At 37.5% G+C, this 9617-nt stretch overlaps 3 non-coding genes across 3 annotated transcripts; all 3 read left to right on the top strand.

Annotated features, from left to right (window-relative positions):
- The first annotated feature begins 871 nt into the window (after window positions 1-871).
- Window positions 872-953, top strand: Trnas-uga. The gene has a single exon. It is a non-coding gene; the product is annotated as a tRNA-Ser (tRNA).
- Window positions 954-4419: 3466 nt separating this feature from the next.
- On the top strand, window positions 4420-4501 carry Trnas-cga. Its single transcript has one exon. It is a non-coding gene; the product is annotated as a tRNA-Ser (tRNA).
- A 3779-nt stretch (window positions 4502-8280) lies between these two features.
- On the top strand, window positions 8281-8362 carry Trnas-uga. Its single transcript has one exon. It is a non-coding gene; the product is annotated as a tRNA-Ser (tRNA).
- Window positions 8363-9617: the final 1255 nt, after the last annotated feature.

The following is a 9617-nucleotide window of genomic DNA, read 5'->3' as shown; positions in this document are numbered from 1 at the left end:
TAGTATCAAGGTAGGTCTTAATCCACAATACTGGTTTCCAGTGATATCTCCATTTCTATTCATCTACTTATCTGTTTGTCTATTCATATATATTTCATAACAACAGTAAGGATATTCATAACAACAATAAAGATAGATCAAGTAAATAAACACATATTTTACTTTAAGGAGAGGCAATGAAGGAGTAGAGGAGAGGTTTTATGAGAGGGTAAGGGAGGAACAAAGAGGTACTAGAGCTGCAAGTGAAGAGAAACCAACAAAACGGAGAAACGTCAAGTTGATGGGCCAGGAGGTTAAAGACAATGAGCTTGTTGATAAGATTGCTTGCCTACTTGTAGTTATGGATGCCAGTACAAGGAAAGACCATGTGGGCTGCTGATTAGTTCATCTGACGACCTACATACAATGTAGGTATGTACAACCCGTGGATAATTAAAGCACGGTTGCTAAGGCTGATACCGATCTTACCAAAACACGAACGTCCTCGTCAGGGAAGTGAAGGGAGAGCTGAAATGGACTCTGGGTAGTAGTATTCACCTGGCGAAAACAGAGCCTGCAGAACTGGAAGCTTTATTGGTAGGGGGGAGTTCCTCGGGTTCCTTTGGAATTCAGGATGAAAGCAAAATTCAGTGTAGAGAACGAAGGGAGAGAGAGGAGGAGGATGGGATATAACTTCGAAGGAGTTATATTCACGCCCAGATGTTAATATGATAAGATGAGGTATAAGAAGAATAAGGGGAAATAATATATATATATATATATATATATATATATATATATATATATATATATATATATATATATATATATATATATATATATATATATATATATATATATATATATATATATATAATTAGGAACGATATGAGCTACGGTGTCCGAGTGGTTAAGGAGTTGGACTTGAAATCCAATGGGTTATTCCCGCACAGGTTCAAATCCTGTCCGTAGCGAAGCGTTTTAATATTTAACAGGTGTAAGAAATGTATGAGAACTGTAATTCTTATCTGCAATTCTAGCTTGACGTTCACAAAGTTCCTAGGCGGATTAACATATCTCCCTTTGGCTCAGTGACATCAAAATTGGCTTTATCACTACTATACTGTTTTGCAATGTTATTTCTACTTCTGTCGATTTATATGTGATATTTACCTATTCATTTGTATGTACATGTGTGTCCAATACCTACATATCACAAAAGTAAGGATAAACATCAAGACGGCAACAGAGAGACAATACTCATTAACAAAAAAGACAAAAGTTTCGAACTTGTTGACTGATTAGTCCATTGAAGACCCATATCCAATAAATGCATTATAACCCTTGGACATTTGAAGAACTCTTGGCGAAGATGGTACCGATCTTACCAAACACGCAGCTATTTCCCATGGAAGCAAACGGACGGCTAGATAAAATTCACCTGCAGAGAATGAGGCCTGCAAGGTAGGAGGGAAGAGGGAGGTCAGATTTTTTCTACTTTATATAAAGGTCAGCCAAGTTGGGTTAGGGAGGAGCACCCATAGCAACGCTGAGGGTCTGCGAATAAAAGTTTACTTCGAAGAACAACCCAATGATAGTTACTCAAAGGATGGTTAAAATGGTCTAGTTCTCGAGCTTCACTGTAAAGTTGATGTCCAATAAGACGATCCTACTGTCAGGAACTCCATGACCCATATTTTTGTCCTTTTTCGTGTATGTATCCCAGCCCTTGAGTCCCTTCTCCATATGAAGCCGTTTCCGCGAGTCTATAGAGAGTCTGTGCACGGAGGATGTGACCGTCTTGCACTCCGACATGCCAATTCAGTCGGTCCTTTAAGCAACATCCTGCCAAGACACTAGTGTTATTTGAACTTCGCGTTCTTAACCCGGGAAGATACTTAACTTTTAATCTTGTTGTCATTTATTTGGGCCATTACTTTTATTTCATTTTGTGAGCAAAATCCTTCACCTTTGTTTTATTGAAGAAAGAAAAATACAATCGGGTGTTAGCAACATTCGTGGGGATTTTTATTAAACCATACTTTCTCTCTTTTTCTTTATTTAGGGAATGATCATGTGCTGCTTCCTGACAATAAAAACCCTTTAATTAAGTCGGGCAAACAATCTTGCAATGAATAATGAGACCTCAATCACTGAAGCCAGATGTGATCCCTACCCCCCCCCCCCACACACACACACACACTACCGTCTGCTTTTACTAGCTTTAAAAAGGACAACGACCTGCAGTTCACAAAACAGTTCATGTCTTGCTGTAATGATGAATATATTGAACGCATTGAGATGAAAGGAAGAAATTCACTGAGTAGAACCCTTTGAAATAAAGACTGAGATTCGTTGCTAAGGTGTGACTGGTATGCTTAGCAATACAGACGCATGTAAATACTTTAGACTTCGCAGTACAAAAGATACATTTATAAGTACTGTCTAGAAGATAAAAAAAAATACAATATGAATCTATTATTAAGTTTTATGATTATATTTACATATACATACATGTGTGTGTGTGTGTGTGTGTGTGTGTGTGTGTGTGTGTGTGTGTGTGTGTGTGTGTGTGTGTGTGTGTGTGTGTGTGTGTGTGTGTCTTGGAAGAGGAAAGAGAAACACGAGAGAAAAGAATTTCATTAACATTTCAACAGCGGAATATCTTTACTTTTCTCCTGATATCTATGTTTAGTATGAAATTCTTTTGAAAATTGATTTGATCATGCCGATTTACCTCTCTTGCAGTTTGAACAGTATGTAAAAATAGAATAATCTCTCTTCCTCTCTCTCTCATTCCCCTACCATGATTTATTTATTTTTAAATCAAAACAAGGCCTTGGATATGCTTATTCAGACGTAAAGATTCAGACGTAAGAACTCAGATGTACGAATGTATATAGAAGGTTTCCTGCCAAGTTAATCCCATCAACATTCTCACATTTTACTTTAATCAGGCGTGTGATATAAAGCATTGAAATGATCAGCTCCGATATTGAAGTACTTAAGATATTATATATATATATATATATATATATATATATATATATATATATATATATATATATATATATATATATATATATATATATTTGTATTCGACGATTTATGTACTTGCTCACACACACACACACACATACAAACAAATACAAACACATACATACAAGTCCACACATATATGTGTGTATATATAATCTATATAAAATAATAGAAATGATATATATGTTAATGGTTATCATGATAATGATGAGGATGAAGATGATAATTACGATAATAGTTATGATTATGATGTAGCGAATGATTATTATGATAAGACTGATGATAGTGAACACGGTAATGATAGTGATAACAATGATAATTAGGAAAATTATATTGTGACGATGAAAATAAGGAAAAACATTACCTGGAATAAAAAACATTGTTGCGGTGTCCGAGTGGATTATTTTCCCACACAGGTTCGACTCCTGTCCGTGAAGAATTGTTAAAATATTTAGCAGCTGTCTTGGGTAGGCAAGACAGCCGAAGTCGGTGCCGGTCCCGGGCCCGGGTGAGTGGAGAAGCGTTGGCCTCAGGAAGGGCATCCGGCCACAAAAGATATCTGCCAAAACCAAGTCATCACAGCGACCCCATATAAAATGGGATGAAGCTAAAAAATTATCTAATCATCTATCTATATATATGTGTGTGGAGGGGGGGGGGGTGCTATACATTTCTTATCAATAGTAAAGACAAACAATAAAAAATATATAAATAAGACAGATATTGCTTTATGAAAAGGGTAAGGGAGAGACAAAGAGTCACAAGAATGGGAGGTGATGAGAAGCCAACAGAACAGCCAGGTTAAAGAGATGTGATCGTGATAATATTGCATGCCTGCCTGCAGTTATGGACATCATTACAAGAAACGATAACTGGGGCTGCTGATTAGTTCATCATACAACCAATACCCAACGTAGGTATGTATAACTCACTGGTGATTAAAACACATTTGCTGAGGCTGGGACCGGCCTTACCGAAACACGAAGGTACCCGTAATGGAAGTGGAGAAAGGGCTGAAATGGACTAGCCAACGGGATAGAATGTCCACTTAGCAAAAATTAAGCCTGTAAAACTGGAAGCTTTTTCGGCACCTCCCAGTCCACTTCGGTATGATGGAAGGGAAGAGGGGATTCCTCAGGCTTCTTTGGAATTCAAGATAAGAGCAGAATCCAGTATAGAGAACGAAGGGAGGTAGACGGATAATCAGACTGTTATTACTTCTTATAGAGAACAGCCAAAATGGGTTAGAGAGGAGCTCCCATGACAATGCCGAGGGCTTAGGCATAAAAGCGTCCTCCGAAGGAGTTATATTCCACAAGCAGGTGATATAATTATGAGAAAAAATAAAAATAAAAAAGATATCTGAATCAAACAAGAAAACATTAACCATTCATATTGTGAGCTGCGGTGTCCGAGTGGTTAAGGAGTTGGACTCGAAATCCAATGGGTTATTCCCGCACAGGTTCGAGTCCTGTTCGTAGCGAAGCGCTTAAATGTTTAACAGTTATGAGAAATAAAGGACTGAAAAGCATCTGTGATTATAGCTTGAAGTTCACATTCCAAAGACGATTAATAGATCTCTATTTGGCTCATTTACATGAAAATTGGTTTTATCACTACAATATTGTTTAGCAATGTAATTTCTACTTCTCTTAATTTATATATCATTCTATTTATCTATCCATCTATGCATAAACATGCCCAATATATAATACAACGGGATAATGATCAAGACATCAATAAAAAAAAACAATACTCATAGTAAGAAAAGACAAATTTCGAACTTGGCTACTGATTAGTCCATATGGAGACCCATATCAAATGTAGGTATTGTAATCCTTGGATATTTGAAGTCAAGACGGTACCGGTCTTAACAAGAAACATAGCTATTCCCCGTGGAAATAGATGGGAGGCTGATATTGCCTAGATGAAGGGGTGACCACCTTGAGAGAATTGAGTCTGCAAATTTGGGAGGTTTTCCGTCACTTTCCATTCCACTTTCATCTATGGAAGGGAAGAGGGAGTTCCTAAAGGGTGAAGATCAGGTTCATATTACTTCATAAACAGGTCGGCCAAATTGGGTTAGAGAGGGTCCATAGCAGATGAATCAACTAGAAATCAACTAGACGCTATTGAGCAGTAGAAGATGAGGAAAGTCAAAGCGGCATCAAGCGGAACGTTGATAAACAAGGATTCAGCATCCAAACTTATCGTGTTTTGAAGACCCACAAAAAAGAATGGAAGTCAAACGGGCAAAAGGGAAATTAGTAGAGGGAAAGACAGCCAGCCAAGAGGCAAATGGACGCGTCAATAGAAGGCCAACAACCTGAAGATAGGTACTGCAAGCAACGGTGGGACATGGTCGCGGTTTATTCTCGAGCTTCACTGACCATGGAAATGCAAGTTATTGTCTAATAAGACGTTTCTATCCCTTATCCATCTGAAGCCATCCATCCGCAGCCGTTACCATGGATCTCTACTGAGTCTGTGCAAGATGATTGTCACCTCAGACAGAGCCAATTCGGTCGCAGTCCTTTAATCATGTATCCTACCTGCACACGGCGTGGGACCTGTTGGGTGATACCTCCGTCGTTTTCCTGGGGTGAGATATATCTATTTCCCTGTCCCTGTCGCGATTTGGTCGTGTAACCTATCAGAGAATTTCGGGCGCATGGTACTACTGCTCGAGAAAGGCTCTATGTGCATGGAGAGGTTAAAACGCGTCTGCCTCCCGTAAAGAGTAAGTTTCGTGAGAGGAAAGAGAACCACGAGAGAGTGAGAAAAGAATTTCATTAACATTTCAACAGCGGAAATATACAACTTATGTTGCTTGGAATCTTTCCCTCTTTACTTTTTTTCTCGATATCCATGTCTATTGTGAAATTCTTTTTGAAAATTAATTGGATCATACCACTCCTGGAATTTAAAAAACACGTTGAAAAAATAGAATAATCTCTCTTTGTCTCTTCCTCTCACTCTCATTCTCCCTCCCCCTCTCTCTCATCCCCGCTCTCTCTATACCAAATAATCCGTGATATGCAAGTATTTTTCAAAACAAGGCCTTGGATATGTTTATTCAGATGTACGATTTTATATAAACATGTTCCTACTAAGTTAATCCCATCAAAATAATCCATACTTCACAAGCATAACATTCCCATCATCATTTATGAGTAAGGCGTGCGTTATGATAATTAATAATAATAATTGTTTGATTCGATTTGTGACAATGGATATTGTTGGTGTGACATACTGTATGTTTCATTTAGCTTCTAAATTATCCCCTGTGCGCTAACTTTTTTTTTTTTTTTTTTTTTTTTTTTTTTTTAGGGGGGGGGGTGATGGAATTCGATGATTTGTATACTTATCACATATGCACACAATTATATATATATATATATATATATATATATATATATATATATATATATATATGTATATATATAGTATATGTATAAATATATATATATATATATATATATATATATATATATATATATATATATATATATATATATATATATATATATATACGTATATAAACACACACTCAAACAAGAACACACAAGCATACACACATGCACACACATGTGTGTATATACACGTATAGATATGCATATGTATCATTTAGCCACTGGGTGGGCAAGCTAGCCCATGTCAGTGCTGGTCCCAAGCCCGGATAAATAGAGAGAATGATTACCTAAAAGGTAACACCGGCACTCTCCGTGGAAAGGAACTGGGGACCCTACCACGTACTCACTCCAAGAGCATCACAACATGAAAAAAAACTACAATTAAGTATCATGCTGTGACCACGGCGGCTCAAACATGAACCTACCGTTATTAAAAAATGCATATGTATAAGTATATATATATATATATATATATATATATATATATATATATATATATATATATATATATATATATATATATATGTATGTGTATATATACATATATATATATATATATATATATATATATATATATATATATATATATATATGTATATATATATATATATATATATATATATATATATATATATAATATGTGTGTGTGTGTGTGTGTGTGTGTGTGTGTGTGTGTGTGTGTGTGTGTGTGTGTATGTGTGTGTGTGTGTGTGTGTGTGTGTGTGTGTGTGTGTGTGTGTGTGTGTGTGTGTGTTTGAATATTATTTGTGTTTATGTTTGAGTGTGGGCTATCTATACTACATATATGTAATAATAATATGATACATAATATTAATGGTAATCACGATAATGAGGAGGAGGAGGATTAGTATCATTATCAGGATGTTAATAATAATAATAGTGATGGTACTGATGTTAACATAACAGTGAGGATAACTATGATGAAGCTGATGATTATATTCTTGCTAGTGAGTACGATAACGATGGTGATATCGATGACAATTATGAAAATGATATTGTGATGATAAGTAAGTATATGGGCAACAAAAAAAGAAAATATCTGGAAAAAGAAATATTCATAGAACGAACTGCAGTATCCGACTGGTCAAGTTGTACTCGTAATCCTATGGGTTATTCCCGCACGGATTCGAATCCTGTCTATAGCAAATCGTTTAAATATACAATAGCAGTACGAATTTTTTTCACCACAATAATGGTTTCCAACACCTTCGTTTCAGTCTATTTATCTGTGTGTGTGTGGAATTCATGTTGAACATCGAAGGAGTAACGAGGAAGTTCTATAAGAGAGGAAGGGAAGAATAACGAGGTACTAGAACTGCAGGTGAAGAGAGGCCAACAGAACGACGAAACGTCCAGCCGATGTGCCAAGAGCTGAAAGAGATGTGAGCTTTTTGATACGATTGTATGCTTTCCTGCAGTTATGGACGTTAGCACAAGGAAAGACAACGTGCGCCGCTGTTTAGTTAATCTGACGACCTATACCCAATGTAGGTGTATATAATTCTTTTGTGATTAAAGTACGGTTACTGAGGGCTGTTACCGGTCTTACGAAAACGCGAAGGTGCAAAAAATTAGCTTTTCCTGCAGGATGAGAGTAGAATCCAATGCAGGGACCGGAGATGGAAGGATAATCAGACTGACATTCGTACAAAGGTCAACAATATCGGTGAGAGAGGAGCGCCCATAACAATGCTGAGGACCTGCCTAGGGATAAAAGTGTTGTTCAAAGGATTTTTTTTCTACTCGCATATTATATTATGATAAGAATAAGGGGAATGAAAAATATATACATCTAAAAATCAGAAAAAAGAAAGCGTTAATATTATGAGCTGCGGTGTCCGAGTGGTTAAGGAGTTGGACTTGAAATCCAGTGGGTTATTCCCGCACAGGTTCGAATCCTGTCCGTAGCGAAATGTTTAAATGTTTAGCAACTGTAAGAAAGATATATCTGCGATTGAGGGTCACATAGTTCTTAAGTTGATTAATATACCTCTATTTGGCTCAGTGACATCAAAATTTGGCATTGTCACTACAACAGTGTTTTTTGCAATGTTATTTCTTCTTCTATTTATACATCGATCTATATGCAAATGTGCTCAACATCTAATATAACACTAAGGTGAGGATAATTATAACAGCAAGAAAGAGAGGCAATACTCATTTTAAGAAATGGCAAAAATTTCGAACTTAGCTACTGATTAGTTCATCTAGAGACCATATCCAATGTAGGTATTGTAACCTTTGTATATTTAAATAACTTCTAGTAAAGATGGTACCACTCTAACCAAAACACATACCTACTGAAAATAGATGGGAAGCTAATACTCGTGTTGCGTAGATTAAGGGGTGTTCACCTGGAGAGAACTGAACCTGCCAATGTGGGAGATTTTCTAAAGCTCCCATTCCACTTTGACCTGATGGAAGGGAAGAGTGGTTTCTCAAGGACGAAGATCAGATTCATATTACTTCAAATAAAGTTCGGCCAAATTGGGCTAGAGAGGAGCGCCTATGGCAACGCCGAACGTCTAAGAATAAAAGTTTCCTACGAAGGGGTTACATTCCACACGCAGATGAATCAGCTGAAGAAAGACGTCGTTGAGCAGTGGTAGACGAGGAAAGCCAGAACGTCATCAAACGGAACGTCGATGAACAATGATTGTGCACCCAAAATTGCCGTGTTCTTGAAGATCTACAAAAACGGTTTGAAGTCCTGATGGTGGTAAAGTCAAACGGACGGGGAAGAAACAAGTTGAGAGGGAAAGATTGACCAGCCAAGAGGCAAGTCGACATACCAATAGAAGGCTAATAACCCTGTAGGTAGAAGAACCCGAGGGTAGTTACCGTAAGCGCTGGATGAAAATGGCCGCAGTGCGTTCTGGAAATACAAGTACAGTTATTATCCAATGAGACCTTTCTGCTCTCAGGGACTTCATATCTCACCTTTTTGTCTTTCGTGTGTGTCCCATCTGAAGCCATCCATGCGCCGCCGTTACCGCGAGTCTCTAAAGAGTCTCTGTACGGAGGATGCCATCTTCTCGAACTCCGGCAATCCGGTCGCGGTCCTTTAACCATGCATCCTACCTGTGGGGCGATACATCAAGCGCCTTCCTAGGATGAAGTATATCTACTTTCCTGTCACTGGTGTTGTTTGAAATTTGGTGATAT

This window comes from Penaeus monodon, chromosome 3 (assembly GCF_015228065.2).
Source record: "Penaeus monodon isolate SGIC_2016 chromosome 3, NSTDA_Pmon_1, whole genome shotgun sequence".
Taxonomy (NCBI): Eukaryota; Metazoa; Arthropoda; class Malacostraca; order Decapoda; family Penaeidae; genus Penaeus; species Penaeus monodon.
Note: the sequence above shows the minus strand (reverse complement) of the source record. Positions and strands in the feature narration are given on the sequence as shown.